An 18,694-nucleotide genomic window follows, 5' to 3' on the forward strand; every position below is an offset into this window, starting at 1 on the left:
CTGAGCTCTAAACCCACTGCGGTTTGTTGTTAAGATCACAGGCTAAATTCTAAGCCATGACTCCATATTTTATCTCTTTGGACCGGGTTATAGAGGCTATACTGGTTGGAGTTTAGGAACACAGATTCTGGAGTCTGTCTGCCTGGGCTCAGATCCTAGGTCTGCTATAAACTACCTGTGTCACCTTGGATCAGTCACTCAACCTCTCTGTGACTCAGCTCCTCCGCCCTATAATAGGAATAATGCTAGTACCTACCACATATGATTACTGTAGGGGACCAGTGGTTATATGTACAGTTATAGGACTTAAGTATTATTCTTGACAAATTCCTCACCCCCAGGAGGGATACTCATCCCAACTTACCCACTTCAGGTGATGCTGTGGAAAGCATAGCATCTTAGCATTGGCAGCAGCCCTGGGGGTTTATCTGGTTCAAAGTCCCATGTGGTTCAGGTGATCTCCAGTGTCCCTGTCCCTCTGCCCATCCCGGACAAGTGGCGGTTTGGGCTGTGCTCGTGCATGCCCTGTGATGGAGTTGAGAGAACAGGTACTCAAGTGGATGCCTTTCATTCCTGGGAAGGAAACCAGAGGGAGAAATGGAGTCAGAAAAGTGCAAACCTAACATCTATACCCCTTTCTTCCACTTTAGGGAAAGTGATGCAAGTGTGTTTCAACCAAAAAAGAGAAAACCTTCCTCTAGATCTCTATCAGTTCTCTAAAGCACATGGCTGAGCGAAAGCCAAGCAAATCAGCCACGACAATGGAATGAACTGGAAGATCAGCTGTAACATAATCCAGCTCCAAAGATGGGAAAAACCACCAGGAGGAAGAAAAATAATGCAATGGGGTGGACAAGCTCTGTTGCTCTAAATGACACTGGTCCTGTGGCTTCAGAGCACACAGCTGTCACTTACGGTGAAGGGTACAGACCCCTCCTAACCCCGCCTGCCTCTGCGCTGGGGTCCAGTCTGGATACAGCCCTTCCATTCCAGTAACACTTGCTTCTGTGGGATCTGAAAAAGCGGGGCCCTCCCAGGCGCTGGCCGTGTTGGTCACCCAACTCGCTCTTTTGAGAGCAGGTTCATCCAGTGGTAGATTACGGGATGAGGAGCCAGGCCTTCTCTCACAGGCCTTCTGGGCTGCTGAGACCCCCGGGCAGAGATGCATTCATGTTACCGAACCAAACTTGGGTCTGCTTGCCCGCGTGCAGTCAAGCCAATAAAGCCAAAAAAAGAATTATTTTTTCCAGTCACATCTGGCTTCTTTGACCCCATCAAATAACTTTATTCACACAAACGTCCCTAATTTACAAAGCCTCAGTCATTCATACACATTAGGGGGATATCTACAGTATTCAAGGAACTTCAATATAATGTATCCTACCAGCCCAAGTAAACCAAGTACCAAAAATATTCATATATAAAGTTGTTCACACATAGGTCCTAGATTACCAGCTTCTGTGCAAAAAGAGAAAATAAAGCAAGATAGATTTATTACCTAGCCTTTGAAACTAACCTTGTGCCTGGGTTGAAACTTCCCTTACACCCAAGCTGGTCTTTCAATAAAGTGAAGCTTTATGGTAAGGTGCCAGTACAAGAACAGGTGGCCCACGCTCAAAATCCCCCAACTCCCATACGGGTTTCAGCAAGGCCTTTTTAAAGGCCAGGTGAGGGAGGGGCATCCTAGGGTATGTGCGTGCACAGTTCTTTGATTGGTTCATGGTGAGGTAACAGGGCGGTGTCACAGGGGTTAACATTACCAATCCTTAGGCACCAGTAGGTCTGGGGGCTACGTGCTCATGGTCATCAAGTAGTTAATTTCTTCCATTTGGTGGTGGTTTAGCATCGGATAAACTCAGGAAATGTGCATCAGATACCATTATCTAGGTACTTCAGGGAGGAGCTAAAGCAGAGGACATGGGGGAGGGGTCTGTCCCCGGAAGGCCCCATAGGGTCCTGCTCGGTTATATTCAGTCCTCCGTCAGCCCCGAGATGCAGCTTCTGGTCTCCCTGCACTGAATCACCCACCCACCATGGCTTCTTTCCTTGCTCACCCCCATGGCTTCGTTTCGAAGGACAACCTTGTTATATGAAGGAAAGAATGCCTACTGTGCCTTCCTGAGGCTTGTTTTACGACAACACTCAAAGGGGGTGCAGGCAGAAGAGCTTGGCATAGAAGACTGTTGGACGTCTGGAGCCGGACTGCACGGGTGTGAATCCTGCCCTCACCAGTTAAAGCTGAGCAATTGGGGCGAGTGACTTACTACAACACGCTCATCTGAAAAGGACTTCCCTGGTGGCGCAGTGGTTGGGAGTCCGCCTGCTGATGCGGGGGACGCGGGTTCATGCCCTGGTCCGGGAGGATCCCGCGTGCCGCGGAGCGGCTGGGCCCGTGAGCCATGGCCGCCGAGCCTGCGCGTCCGGAGCCTGTGCTCCGCAACGGGAGAGGCCACAGCAGTGAGAGGCCCGCATACCGCAAAAAAATAAAATAAAAAGTAAGACCTACCCAGTAGGTTGTAAAGAAGGATAAAAGCACTTGGAATAGTAGCTGCTCAGTAGATATTTGTAAGGGTTGCTGTATGTCAGGCAGTGTGCTCAACCCATTATGTGTGTCACTTAGTCTGATGAGGGTGCCGTTGTAATTGTTCCCATTTGCAGGTGTCAGGTCAATTGCCTAAGCTCCCAGAGCTAGGAAGGTCCACACCCAATTCCAAACGCCACGCTCTCACCTGGTTTCCATGTTCCTGCCAACAATAAATGGTTTCCAGTCTTCACTTTGCTACTTTCTGGTTGGGAGACTTTGGTTAAGCTGGTTCCTTCACCTAGGCCCTAATTTCCTCCTGCACTGAAAGATAACACGGGGAGGGCTTCCCTGGTGGCGCAGTGGTTAAGAATCCGTCTGCCAAGCACAGGGCACACAGGTTCGAGCCTTGGTCCGGGAAGATGCCACATGCCTCAGAGCAACTAAGCCCGTGTGCCACAACTACTGAAGCCCGTGTGCCTAGAGCCCATGCTCTGCAACAAGAGAAGCCACCACAACGAGAAGCCCGCGCACCACAACTAGAGAAAGCCTGCGAGCAGCAACAAAGACGCAATGCAGCCAAAAAGTATAATAATAATACGAGGACTTCCCTGGTGGTCCAGTGGTAGAGAATCCGCCTTCCAATGCGGGGCACTGGGGTTTGATCCCTGGTCAGGGAACTAGGATCCCACATGCCGGGGGGCACCTAAGCCTGCGTGCCACAACTACAGAGCCCACGCACCCTGGAGCCAGTGTGCCACAACTAGAGGAGGAGAAAACCCGCCGCCACAGCTAGAGAGAAGTCCAAGCGTCTCAACGAAGATCCTACGTGCCGCAACTAAGACCCGATGCAGCCAAAAATCAATCAATCAATCAATCAATCTTTAAAAAAAAAAGATAATACAAAGCCTGAGATGTGTAGTGAAGAAGAATATGACCGTGAGGTTGGACTCCTGACTTGGCTTGAGATCGTGACTGGGCTCTGTTGCTCATTCTTGGGGAGAATTTGACCAAGACATTCCAATGTTCCTGCCTCTGTTTTCCCCATCTCTAAGAATGAAGTAATTTGCCCTGATGGCTTCTGAGGCTCCTCCTATATTGGACTTTCTGAGCTGCTTCTGGGAAAGCTGAGGTCCAGAGAGGCTAAGAAAACAGCAGAGCACATAAGTGTCAGACCTTACAAAGCTGCCAGGGGCCTCCACTCACAGACTTGCTGAAAGGTGGCAAGGGAATCACAGGATGAGCCTTCTCTGGGAAGCCGTACCTGACTGAGAGGCCCTTCAAGTGTTGAAGATTGGGGGGTCACTGAATTCAGCCTGCCTGGCACTGAGTCCTGGCTTTGCCTCTTAGTTGCTGTGTATGTGACACTGTTGGATGAGCCACTTACTCTCTCTAAACTTCAGTTTCCCCATAGGTAAAATGGGGTAGTCAAGCCTCCTTCGTAGGGTTGCTGAGGGAGATGAGGTCATTCGTGCGACGTGCTCAGCACTGATCACACCGAGTCTAGCATGTAAAGTGCTGCCTGTGCCCGAGCCAGCTCACGCTCTAGTCTCCTCGAGGTCAGGCACCTGTCTTCCCATATCTGTATCCCCAGGGCCTAGCACAGCCTCTGCCGTGCTCATCAAATGCCTCTGAAATAGGGCATAAGCTCCTTCCTGTTACAGTTGAGGAGTCTGAGACACAGAGAGGGAACGATCTGTGCCCAAACAGCCAGCGGGTGGAAAAAGCAGTACAGGATCCCTAGCTTCTAGATTTGAGCCAATGGTGTACCCATGGCAGTGCACAAAACCTCGGATTTTGTCAAGACAATCACCTGAAGGTGACTTGAAATGTCTTCACGGAGTGCCATGGAGTGGAGGGTGTGGATTTTAATACCTTTGGATCTGTACTGGACCTTGGGAGCTGGTAAACCCTTCTATAAAACTGGTTTTGATCACTTATGTGTAGAATCTAAAATATGGCACAGATGAACTTATCTATGAAACAGAAACAGACTCACAGACGTAGAGAACAGACTTCTGGTTGCCAAGGGGGAGGGCGGTGGGGGAGTTTGGGATTAGCAGATGCAAACTGTTATACATAGGATGGATAAACAAGGTCCTACTGCATAACATAGGGAACTATATTCAATATCCTGTGATAAACCATGATGGAAAAGAATATGAAAAAAGAAAGGAATGTATGTATATGTATAACTGAATCACTTTGCTGTATAGCAGAAATTACCACAATATTGTAAATCAATTATTCAATAAAATAAACTAAAAAAAACCCCTGATTTGGGGAGGTCCTCACAGCCTGAAAGAATGCAGAGGGGATCTCTGGGGTACAAATTGGGTAATTTTATGCTTGCATACTTACAGGATGGGGCTTGCCAAGGAGATGGGGGGGCTGGTGCCAGTGTTGTCTGAGAGGTGACCTTGCTAATGGTTTTTCAGTGACCCAGGCAAGTCCAAAGGCTCACAGAAATCTGTAGAGCCCTCCTGTCTACCTAACCGCCCTGGCATTTCCAAGCTGAGCTCTCCTCATGAAAGCAGGAAGTGGGTTCTCACAGGTCCAGAGCTGCTCCATGTTGAGCAGGAAACGCTTTTCATGAGCCCCGTATAATGAGGTGTGGCGACCTCCTGTAATGAAAACTCGTCCTCCCTCTAGGAATGCCGCTTTGTGTCTAGGGACAGTGGGCAGTGATGGATGTGTATGACTTGAGGAGATAATGGGAGTAAAAAGCAGCTCATACATGTTTGTCAGATGGACAAATGCATGTGCACGGAGCGTCCCTCTGGTTGGGAGGGGTGGGGCAGACTTAGAGCATCTGGTCGCTGGAAGCCATGGCAGCTCCATGGCCCGTCGGCAGAGAAGCCGCAGATTCACCAATAGGATATTCAGGGGGTCTTTTTTTTTTTTTTTTTTTTGCCGTACGCGGGCCTCTCACTGTTGTGGCCTCTCCCGTTGCGGAGCAACAGGCTCCGGACGCGCCGGCTCAGCGGCCATGGCTCACGGGCCCAGCCGCTCCGCGGCATGTGGGATCTTCCCGGACTGGGGCACAAACTCGTGTCCCCTGCATCGGCAGGCGGACTCTCAACCACTGCGCCACCAGGGAAGCCCCAGGGTGTCTTTTTAAACACACAGGCTCAGAGAGTGTGTATGTCAGGCCCATCCCCAACGTCTCCCTTGAGTTCCAGACTCTTATCTCCACCCCAATTTGACATTTTTCCTTGAGCATCTTAAAGACAAGTTCTCTAGTTACCCTCCCCGCCCCCTCCCCGCCCCGATTCCTACACACACTATAACTCTCGGTCCTCTCCATCAGCGATGGTACCACCAGCTGCCTAGTTTAAGCCAGACATCCAGTCCCCACCCGTAACTCTTCCCTTCCCCCACCTCCAATCCAGCACTGTTTTGTGGGCTCCACCCCCAAAATATCTATTGACTCTACACAGGATCTGCATTTCTGCACCACCACGTTGGTCTCAGCCCCCTTGGTCTCTCTCCTGGCCTCCCGGAAGAGTCGGCTACCCTCTGCTTCCAGCCCTGCTCCCGTGTGGTCCGAGTGATCCGGTCCTGCCCAAGTCTCGTCTCATCAGCCTCCCAGCCTCCCATTCCCACTTGCCCCAGCACAGGCTGGTTTTCTGAATCTTCACGCCCAGGGTCTTTGTATTTCTACTGCCCGGAAATTTTTTCCCTCATGGCCCTTCGCAAGCTATGTTTTTGTCCTCCTTGGGGGTCTCAATTCGAATCACATTTCTCCAGCAATGCTCTCCCTGACCTTGGCCATCAGTACCTCCACATCTCACTCAGTGATGTGCTCCAGCTGGCTTAGTCAGTAATCATCTTATTTTCCTGTTTAGTCTGTCTTCTGGCACAGCAAACCTTTTCAGTAAAGGGCCAGATAGAAAATATTCTAAGCTCTGTGGCCCTATGGTTTCTGTCACAAAGATTCGACACTGCAATTTTAGTGTGAAAGAGCACATCTAGACAAAATGTAAGTGAATGGATGTGGCTGTGTTCCAGTCCTTTATCTGTGAACACTGAAACTTGAAATCCATATAGTTTTCACGTGTCACAAAATACTCTTTTGATTAAAAAAATCTTCAAAAAATGCAATAACCTGGACCTTACATATACAGACATTCTTTTTAGCTCCTGCACCTTACAGAAATATTCAGTGGGGCAGCAGGCTATAGTTTGCCAACCTGTTTTAGAATGTAAGCTCCATGAGGCCAGGCTTCTGTCTGTCTTGTCCGTCACAATATCCTAAGTATATAACAGTTCTTGGCACATAAAAGATGCTCAGTAAATATTTGGGGAATAAAAGAAGGCAGAGGAGGCTATATCTGGAGCTCATTGGGCATATCTCAAACATGTGGCCATCATGTTTCTGAAAACAAGAAATAAAGGAACAAGGATAAAAAGGAAGAACAATCATGAGATAGGCATCTGAAGACCTGTCAACATGATTCTCTGGACATCACGTCCATCCTTCTAGCCAGGACAACACTCGACCACCCATGATCTGTATTTTCTAGGCCTAGAGATTCTTCCAAGTCAAGCAAGAAACAAACAATCCTCTGAACTGGCAACTCGGCCAGGCTGTCAGAATTCTAACCCACGGAAAGGCCATGGACATTTTGTCCTGGCACCGAGAGTTACCATCTGAATAAATTAATATTTATGTGCTTTTATGAGGGAAATTTTTCTTGATCTTTAACAAGGACAATCAACCTTTCAATCCCACCTGGCCTTTGTGTCTCTTTTCATTTTCACCTCGCCCACTGGCTCAGAATAAATATTTCTCTGATTTTTTAAATAGCATTTGTTCCCACAGCTATAGCTTTGAGACAAAATACTTTTCTTAATAATACTCTAAGAGAGAAAATACTTGGCTCTCTCCTCCCTAATTTTTGATGGAACCTGTTTATTGCCTTGTGGTCATTCCATTGGCGGTCATTTGATGCTTTGGACTGCCGAATGAGGCCCCATTTGGGCTGTGTCTCTGGACACCAGTAGAAACATTTGGAAAGTTTAAAGAAAACTCAGACAACCAGTTGCACTTGGGGAAAAATATAACTAGATTCTGTCTCTCACCTCATATCAAAATCCTGGATGAGTTAAAGATTTAAACAAGAAGAAAATATGAATCAACATTTAAAACATAGTTCGGGGGATATGGACACCTCTAAACATGTTACGGAAGGCAGAAACACAAAGACAATTACGTAAGAGTTAAAAAATCTTCAGCACAGACGCCCTCCCCCAAACTCCTAAAGAAAATCTTGAGAAACCACAACCTTATAGAGTTATTTGCTGACAAATGGTTAATTCATTAAAAAATTTTTTTGTTTACCCGTTTTGGGGAGAGAACATTTAAATTCTACTTTCTTAGCATATTTCGATTACACAATACAGTGTTATCAACTACAGTCCCCATCAGACATTAGTTCCTCAGAACTTTCTCATCTTATAACTGAAATTTTGTACCCTTTTACCAATCTCTCCTATTTCCCCCATTCCCAGCCCCTGGCAACTACTTTTCTACTCTCTGTTTCTGTGAGTTTGACTTTTTTTTTTTAAGATTTCACATATGAATGATACCATGCAGAATCTGTCTTTCTCTGTCTGGTTTATATCACCTAGTGTAATGCCCTGCAGTTTCATCCATGTTGTTGCAAATGACAAGATTTCTGTATTTTTTAAGGTTAAATAATATTCCACACACACACACACACACACACACACACACACACACATACATACGTATATACATATATGTAACACTTTCTTGGTCCATTCATCTGTTGATGGACACTTTGTTTCCATACCTTAGTGACTGTGAATAATGCTGCAATGAACATGGGAGTACAGCTATCTCTTCAAGATAATGATTTTGTTTCCTTGGGATATAGACCCAGAAGTGGGATTGCTGGGTCATATGGTAGTTCTATTTTAATGTCTCGAGGAACCTCCATGCTGTGTTCCATAGCGGCTGCACCAGTTTGCATTCCCAACGGCAGCACACAGGGGTTCCTTTTTCTCCATATCCTAGCCAGCATTTGTTATCTTGTCCTTTTGAAAATAGCCATTCTAACCGAGGTAAGGTGATAGCTCATTGCGGTTTTGATTTGCATTTCCTTGATGATTAGTGATGTTGAGCAGGTTTAATTTCTTTAATATATAAAACTAAACATCAAAGGGAAAAAACACCATTGAAAAATGTGTAGAAACTATGTAGAGGTGTATATTTAAGGATGCTGGCAGAAAAAAAAATGAATGAAGGATATAAGCAGATGACTCACACAGTAAGTTCAACGAGTCAACAAATATTTGAAAAACATGTTCAATCTTATTAGTAATTAAAAAAAAAAACCCACAAGACAATCCTGAGATACCATGTTCTGCCTGTCAAATTGGAAAAGATAAAAAAGAATGATGGTAAGCGTGTGGTCGACTGCTGGTGAGGCAGCGTGGCTACATTTATCCAAAGTTCCAAATTCAACAGTTCTACTTCTAGAAATTAAGATTCACACAGTATTTGGAGAGTTTCCTCCATTTTCATTACCATTAGGATGGGGAGCCTGTACCAAGGATGAGAGAGTGTTTTGAGTAGCAAGACATTGGAGACCTTCTCCATGTTCATCATGGGTGTTGCTTAAGCCCATCAACACTCTAGGTTGCCAAATGCCCAGTAGTTTAACCAACTACCTACCAGCATGTTGACTAAACTGACATGAATTCAGTCCGAATGATGCCTTGTGGGGAGGGGTGTAGGGGTGTATGCCTTGTTTCTATTCCATCAGGTATTCATGCCAGGGACACCACTGTTGCTTCTGTGTTGAATTGGAGTCAAAGCATATGAAACACTTTCTACATTAAAGGGTCAACTATATTTATGATCACCCACTGCTGGATTGTTAAAGGCCTAATGCACCAGGTGTAAATGTGCCTTTCTTCCAGCCTCCTCCGGTGTCAGGACTTTGTAGAAAATACTATCTTCTACTTTAGCGAGCACCCACTGCACACACATGTAAGCTAGACTTCAGTCCTGGAGCGAACACCAGTATCAAAAACCTTGGAGAATAACATTCCTGCTTGAGGCAATCTAATTAAACTTCTGTCAACTCGAAGTGGCCTCCAATGGACAGATCAAACCTATTTTTAGGTTCCAAGTGTTATAAGAAGAAATATTTAATTAGAATGGGGGATGTTTAAAATAGCTTTCTATCTTAGCATCGGTGCCTGCTGGCTTGTTTTTCCTGATGTCATTAATCACTAGTGAATGGATGTCAGAATTCACAGCTATAGCTCCCGTCAAAATCTGCCTTCTTTGGGTAGTTTGTCCCATAATTCAAAATGCCATGTCTCTCCAGGATTTGACACTTTCCTGCAGGCCAATGGCACTGAGAGCTTTAGACAATTGAATTTTGAGCTTTTCTTCAGAATAAGAGCCCCAGGCAGGGTATTTCTCCCATGAAGCTCTATGGTTCTTGGCATCAGTGGAGAGACGGTCGTGTTCAGACTGAGGAGTAGAGAATGTTCCGTGGTCCTGGGACCAAGAAGGGCTTGATGATGCCTCGGGACCTACGTGAAGAACTGAGCTATATAGAAAGTGATGGAAGGGAGATAATTCGAGCTCCTTTAGGGTTCAAATCTAATTTTTAGTATTCCTTTATAATTTTTCTGGATCAACAAGTGTTTTAGAAATGGGAGAGAACTAGATTTACTTTGCCAATAACTGTGCTATCTAGAAAGTTATACAGATAAGACTTTATTTTTTAAAAAACACAGGAGTACTTAGTAAATGGCAGGCACTGTTCTCAGTGCTTTATGTGTTTTAAACTCACCTAGTCACCACAACAGCCCTTTGAGGTAGTAGTATTATTATCCCCATTTCACAGATGAGGAAACTGAGGTGCAGAAAGGATAAATAACTTTCCCCAAACCACTCCCTAGTGGGTGGCAGAACCAGGATTCCAACATAGCCAGTCTGGCTCTGGAGTTGGGTGCTTAGCCATGTCTTCCATTTTATTACTTTATGATTAATAAGGACATTCTTTCTTTATTCCCAATAGATTTTAAGTGGTGCATATCTCCTAGAACTTCACCTGCTGGCTTCCTACAAATTATTGCCCTTCTCCCAAACTCAAAAGCTGTTAGAAAGTCATTATTTGTGAGAGGACAAGGTATTTTTACATGGCACTTGTGGGAGTATAAATTAAATCGGTTTGACCCTTTAGTCCAATGTTTCTACTTCTAGAAATGGATCTAAGGAAATAATCTAAGATGTATATAGAGAAATCTGTTTAAAGTGAACAGACACTTGTTTCTAGTATCATCAGAACCTAGAACAGTTTCTGGCACATAGTGGGCATTTGGCAAAGAATTATTAAGTGAACAAACTGCAAATTACAAGCAAATGAAAAACAAAGATACAAACAAAACCTCAAGGTGCACCCAGAGGATGAAATAATTTTATATCTCTGACGGTCTTCTATACAGACATTAGAAATCACGTTTGTAGAAGGAATTTCATTAATCGCAGCTTTTACACAACCTAGTAAGTGAATAAATCAAGCACTGAAAGATTAGGGACATTATTTTCTTGGGTTCCTATAGTACAACAACCACTCTTAGCAGGAAAATGGTGTGTTTATAGATTTTTCCCAATTAATAAATCATTTATTCACTGTAAGAGGTATGTTTAAAATTATTCACATTTTACATTTTATTGTTTTAATGTGTATTTATAGTTTTAAACAATCTGTTTGATTCATTTCAAAACATCACTAGTAGTTACCTGCTTGGCAAGTTGTGAATGGCTGTTATTCTATCCTTTGGATTTGGAATGTGTCTCCCCTTTTCTACAATAAATATATGTACTTTTGTAATCAGAAGAAATAAATGTTTAAAATTTTACCTTCCATGGGGCCAAAAGGAAGGAACAAAGATGACTAAGGACAGAAGAAAAGCGGTGATAGGAAAAATGCCTAAAAGTTCATAGTGGTTGTATTTACCTGGGGGGGATTAAGATTAGCATTTCACTTCTTTTAATTGATATAGGCTTTCCAATTGTATAATAATGAACATATATTATTTAAACAATATAACATCTATTTTTTTAATGGAGAAAGTAGAGTCTGGGTGGGGGAGTTTTAAAATTGGCTGCAGCGTCTGCCACTGGTTAGGGAGTTTCACTTTGGTCTCCACACATGACACTCACCTCTCCTACCCGCCCCCCCCCGGCCTTATGATCCTGGCCATCTTGCTGACCAGTTGGGGACTACCGTGCCTCCAGGATTCTGGCATCTGGTAGGTGTTCACATGTTTGTTTAATGACTAAACTAAATAGCTGTGGAGTAAATTGTTAGCTTAATATTTTAAAATGTGTTCTGTTTGCTTTGTGAGGCACAGTCTTCTTACCATGTCCCTCACTCTAATAATCCCGCGTCTCCAGGGTGGGATATCCACTTCCCGGTGCATTTCAGGTTGTTGTGCGTTATGTCCTCTTCATACACCAAGGGGATCGGGAGCATCAGCGGTCCCTGTTCAGAGAGAAGGCTTTGAACCACCTGGAGGATGGAGAACTTGCCTGGGAGAACCCTACCTTCTGAGGGTGTTGAGCCACCTACGCTGGAATGTTTGGTGGCGGGGTTGGGGGTGACAGTTAAGGCTGAAGAATAGTCACAAAGCTCAGAATGGCCACTGGGGGTCAGTCTTATGCATGGGAGGTACGATGGTCCCCAGCCCCCCTCCTCCCCCAGTATCTTCCCAGCTCACAAACTGGTCACTGAGATTCTGCCACAAGAGATACACCTTTCTGGTTTAAGATTTCTGCCAGCGCTAATATTTAAATACTGTCAAACATTTACACTTCAATGTGACTGAAGGTTCTGAAAGCACATTGGGTAGGAAAGTATTGGGGATGGCCTATTGCCTCTTCTTTGTCAGGTTTTGCGTTAGGAGCTTTATAGAGTAACCACAGAATTTATCCTCCAAACTGGAATGCTTCTGAGAGTGAAAAGAGATGCTCATTTGAGGGATGGGGTGCCAGGGCAACAGGCAAAAAGTGGGAGTGTCTTGCATCAACAGGTTTGCATGGTCTCCTCATGTATGGATATATCATGTTTGTAGCAATGAGAAATTATCCTGCCCATTTAGACGAGGGAACTAAGGTTCAGGGAAGTCAAGAAACATGTCCAACGTCCTTGGTTTCAAAGTCTGTGCTCTTTTATCCCCTTAAGGCTCAAGGTCAGTGGGCTCCTGGAAATCAACAGGAAAGGGATGTCACTGCGGGGAGAGCGGGAGAGGACTTGAACAGGATAAGACCCTCCTCAAACCCAAGGAGGGTTTGAGGCACCCATGTTTCATTGCAGGGTCTGGGATTCCAGGGGAGGAACAAGGGTACTTAGCATTTATCTCATACATTAGGAAAGGCGTTTCTCTGAGAGGGGAACACACTTCCTCCCATGGCATGTAAGTAACCACCTCCCTACATTTCCATGCTAGGGCTCCATCCCAAGTATGGAGAACCGACCAACAAAACCATGTTCACCTGGTGGAACTCCTTCCACAAGTACTGAGGCTGATGCTTCTCAACTTCCTTTTTTTCATGTCTATTCACATATCTTTGGTCTTCATGTCTTGGCCTCCTCCCTAAGAAGTGGTCATCAGAGCTGAGCCTGAACTCTCACCTGGAGACTTTGGGATGCCCCAAGGAGATATTATGGCAAGAAGAGACCACCCTGCCACTCACCACCAAAGAGACCGTCATTATGACCCAAGAGCTCCTGACTGCACTGAACCAGACAGCAGCTCCCCGTGTACCTTTTGAGAAAGTTCAAAGCCCTCACAGATACCTCTGTTCTTTTTCTAGGGCTCCCTCCTCAAGGTCACCTCTAGATCTGAGCTCCTTGTTCTTTTGAATTTATTTTGTAAAATGTACTGTCTCACCGTGCTGCATTTTCTCATTATCCCACTCTGTTCTAGGTCGAACCAGGAGTTCACCCATTTCCACCAAAAACCAAAACCAAAACAAAACCCAATTCTAGGTTCTGGGAAAGTGGTAGTGGATGCATCTTTTTAATCTTTCCAAATTCTTCCATACAAAAAGGACAGCTGGATAGCAAAGCCATAAACCAATGGTCAACACTTACCAAACATCTCAACTGCCTCTCCCAAGCCAAGGTAGTCCTACAAACCCCCAAATGGAAGGAATGAGGATAAACCATCAAGAACCACAAGACTCCCAGGGATCAGCGTCTATGTAGCAGAAACAGAGGGTAGCAACAGGGCCTCTGATGGGCTTGAGAACAGGAGAGCCTGAAAATATCCCACTGGCGACACGGTTGGCCAATTCAGGAATGGTAGTTGAACCTGGGGGAGGGCTCGTGCTCACTAATCACAGGTGAGGGCCAGAGCCCCCTAGTAATGTTAAGAGGGGCAGGAACAGCCTAGCCCCTGTGAACTCCAGAAACTGATATACTCAAAAACATCAGTGGCCCCTTAGTGTTTAGAGTGTTAATCTTAGACTTTTTTTTTTTTTTAGCTTGACATTCAAACCCTTTGATAGCTTCACCCTAGTGTGCCTTTCCAGTATAATTTCCAACCATATCTTTTGATTCGCCCTCTATGCCAACTACTCTGTTCTCAGGGGTTCCATTTGCCTTCTCCAATTCCTCAGGTCTTGCATTTCACTCAGCCCTCATGCTATGGCTCGGGTGAATTCTGGATAACATCACTGAAATGTGCAGGCTCAAGACACAGTTGGTGTCTCTCGGTTAACTTTTGGCACAAAATTTTTATAAATACAAATTCCTTTTGGAAGAGAATACTGCTTCTGCCAGACAAAGTTTACTTAGTTCCACAAACAACAGTAGGACACTTATCACTGTAGCCCTTGTTATAACACACGTCTCCCTTGACTTTCTCCTACTTTAAAATAATTTAATCATGTTCTTATTAAAAAATCCATCCCATATTTGGGAAAAGACTAAAAGGCATTTGCTTGATTTCTGAAATAATGATAGGGCATTTCCGTTTGCCCAGGGAGTACCAGCCAAGGTCAAGTTCCACATAAGGTGTGGACCTTCACCAGTTCTGAAGATTCCCGGGGAGAAATGAATGCCCATGTAGGAGGCTTGAGACAGTAAACTTGATGTCCTCCTGGTGACTCTGGCCTTGCCCTGACCCATGGCCCCATGGGATGTGAACAGAACTGCCCTTGTTGAGAGAAGGCATGATGCAACATTTTCCATTTCTTTCACCAAACATAAGTGTATGATGGGAGGAAGATTTTGATATGCGGAATCCCACCACGTCCTCAGTCAGAGACACAGATGTACCATATGATTTTGAGCGTGGCACCCAGGATTTGGGTCTAGTTCAAGCACGCAGCTCATAAAAGCCCAGACAATAAAAAGTGAAGATGTAAAAGATAAAAGGGTTGCTTTCAGATGCCATAAAATATTGTTTAAAACCCTTCTTAACCATAGCGTTCTAACCTTTACATTTCCATTTTTATGCATGGAAAAAAGGACTGTTCGGTATTTGTACTAACCGAGCCTCAGGAAATGAACATCTTCTGGCCATTAAAAGCAGGTTCTACTAGTTCAGTAATGGCATCTGAATCACTCTCTTTGCGATCCTGGGCTTTGCCGTCACGCATTGGAATGCGTTCATTTCCTTGCGCTCAGGACCTTGCTAATGCTTTAATTCCTGTAGGTAAATCCTGTGGGAAAAAGTAATACTGCATCTGAAACTTCTGACAAAAATACACGCAAGTTGTTTTTTTTTTTTAATAACAAGAGATTTGTTGTAGCTGTTTTAAGATAGCAACCATTGTGGAGACCTCTTGAGTACAATTATGGTTAGACTTGAACCTTTAAATATTTAGCTAATGCTATTTTCTAGGTATCATTTAAATTAATAGCAAAATAATAATGATTAAAAAATCATAGCTTATTATATCATGCATTTTCTATGGATTAAGCCCTGTGCTTTTTAAATCTTCCCAACATGTCTGGGGCAGGTACTGATCATTAGCTCCATTTTATAGGTAAGGAAAGTGAGACTTAGAGGTAAAATTAACTTGCCTGAGGTCAGACAGTGCCAGAATTTTATTCCAAATCTGTCTGGCTCAGAAGCCCGATTTCTTAATCACTTTTGATGTACTGTATTTTGCCCACTTGAAATTTTTATAAAATGCAAAACACAATTCCTTAAAACCAGAAACTGTGTTTAAAACATAAAACCATCTCCGTTTTGACTCTGAAGTTGGGCAACCACACTGTTCCCTGTGTCAAGGCATTGTAGTCACAATAACTAGTTTAATTGCCTGGGTTTTAGTTTTTTCATTGGCAAAATTAAGACATTGAGCCAAAAACACCTTTTCCTTCTGACGTTCAGTCATTTGTCTGTTCAGCTAATGTTGATTTGGATTTCTACTATAAGGAAAGACCGGGTGATCTAATCATAATAATGGACTAATGAGGTATGATCCCTAAGTGGAAAGAGCTCAGTTTAATGGGAGAGAAGAATTCACCAACGAACCATCAGAATCCAATGTAGTCTGTGTGTAAAAGGTATGTGTGCATGTGTGTGTGTACACATACATATAAACACACACAATCATACGTATACATATGTATGCACAGACACATACACACACACACACACCCCTATGGGAACAGAGTAGAGGCAGGAACTTAGAAATTGGGTGTTTCACACAAGTGTGACAATAATTCCACGAGGAGAAGGGGCTGAGTCTGTTTTTAGTCCACCGGTGTCTTGGGCCTGGCACATCGGTACATACTTGTTGAATGATGGCATGAATGAAAATGAGACATAATCTGCGTTGTAAAGGATTCATGGAGGCTCACCAGGTGGAGAAGAGGGGGTAGGACACACAGGCCAGGCGGCAGGAACAGCATGTACAAAAGTAAGGAGCACATACAGTTTCATGGTGGGTTGAGCGAGGCCTTGGAAGCTTGGCCCCAGCAGGAGGGTGCATGTGGGGTAGCAGCAGAAAACAAGGTTACAAAAGGTAAATTTTGGCCAGGTTCACGGTGGGTCCAAAGCCATGGGTTTGGGTGAGGTGTGACTCTGCAGAGCTCTTTCAGTGGGGAGAACCTGTAGCTCTGGATGCCTTACTTATTCACAGCTATTGGACCCAAAGTAATGTAATATGACTACTTAGCAAATAAAAGGGTAACAGTGGAAACTCCACTAGGAAAAGATATTGTGGGTGGGCTCCCATTTTCAGGGGAAAAAAAGATATCACCAACTTAAATCAGAGGAGCAGTAAGAATTATTAACATTAAACAATAGGTAGTCAGATTGAACCTGAGTATAGGAACCTGTTTGGAGGCAGGAAGTTCTTGTGCCTGTAAAGGTCTGTCCGTCCACTAGGAGAACCGAGAGTAAGAGTAAAAGTAAGGCATCCTTGGAAATGTGATTTTTCAGCCCCACCCATTAAGAGGTGGGAGCCTATTTCCACATTCCCTGGATTGGGCTGGCTTTATAAATTGTATTGAAATAGTAGTGAGGGAGGCCAATTCTGAGCCCAGGCCTCAAGAGACCACACTTGCTTCCATTCACTCTCTTGTAACACTGCTGCCAACGTGTGAACAAGCCTGGGCTGGCCTGCGGGTTGTCACCCCAAACCGAAAGCCAGCCAATCTCTAGAGGCATGGCTGAGGCCATCCTACACCAGCCAGCCCAGCCAGCTCACAAGCTGCACATGAACAAGCTTAGCTGAGTCCAGCCTCACTCAGCAGAACTGTCCAGGCAGCCAGAAGACTCATGAGCAAGAATAGATGGTAGTTGTTTTAAGGTAAAAACAAAGGGACGAAGGGAGGGAGGGAGGAAGGAAGGAAGGAAGGAAGGAAGGAAGGAGGGAAAGAAGGGAGAGAGGGAAGGAGGGAGGGAGCAAATGTGATAGAAAAGGGTGATGATGAGTTGCCTAGCATCTAGCTCTTACTATGGGTTAAGTCCTGGGTTACCCACTTTACATACCTTATTTCACTTAATTAGTTCTTGGTTATATCACATTTGTTCATAAATGCATCAAATCTCTCTTCAAAGGAGAGTCTGATTCCAAAAACTTCCAACTTGATTTACCAAGCTGCATGCCAGAAGGATTTTATTCAAAGCTTTTGGAATCAGACAAATCTGGGTTTCAATTCCAATTCTCTCTTGCCCTCTGTATAACCTGAGGTAATGTATTTAACACAAACCCCAGTGTCAATTTCTGCATCTGAACAAGTGAGATTAAATAATACTTACGGGGAGACCTTCAAGATGGCGGAAGAGTAAGACGCGGAGATCACCTTCCTTCCCACAAATACATCAGAAATACATCTACACGTGGAACAACTCCTACAGAACACGTACTGAATGATGGCGGAAGACCTCAGACCCCCCAAAAGGCAAGAAACTCCCCACGTACCTGGGTAGGGCAAAAGAAAAAACAGAGACAAAAAAATAGAGACGGGACCTGCAAGAGTGGGAGGGAGCTGTGAAGGAGAAAAGGTTTCCACACGCTAGAAAGCCCCTTCGCGGGCGGAGACTGTGGGTGGCGGAGCGGGGAAGCTTCGGAGCCACGGAGGAGAGCACAGAAACAGGGGTGCGGAGGGCAAAGCGGAGAGATTCCCGCACAGAGGATTGGTGCCGACCAGCACTCACAAGGCCGAGAGGCTTGTCTGCTCACCCGCTGGGGCGGGCGGGGCTGGGAGCTGAGGCTTGGGCTTCGGTCGGAGCGCAGGGAGAGGACTGGGGTTGGCTGCGTGAACACAGTCTGCGGGGGGTTAGTGCACCACTAACTTAGGGAGTCCGGGGAAAAGTCTTGACCTGCTGAAGAGGCGAGAGACCATTGTTTCGGAGTGTGCGAGGAGAGGGGATTCAGAGCACAGCCTAAATGAGCTCCAGAGACAGGCACGAGCCGCGGCTATCAGCGCGGACCCCAGAGACGGGCATGAGACGCTAAGGCTGCTGCTGCCGCCACCAAGAAGCCTGTGTGCAAGCACAGGTCACTATCCACACCTCCCCTCCCGGGAGCCTGTGCAGCCCACCACTGCCAGGGTCCCGTGATTCAGGGACAACTTCCCTGGGAGAACGCACGGCGCGCCTCAGGCTGGTGCAATGTCATGCCAGCCTCTGCTGCTGGAGGCTCACCCCGCATCC

Source organism: Globicephala melas, chromosome 11 (assembly GCF_963455315.2).
Source record: "Globicephala melas chromosome 11, mGloMel1.2, whole genome shotgun sequence".
Taxonomy (NCBI): domain Eukaryota; kingdom Metazoa; phylum Chordata; class Mammalia; order Artiodactyla; family Delphinidae; genus Globicephala; species Globicephala melas.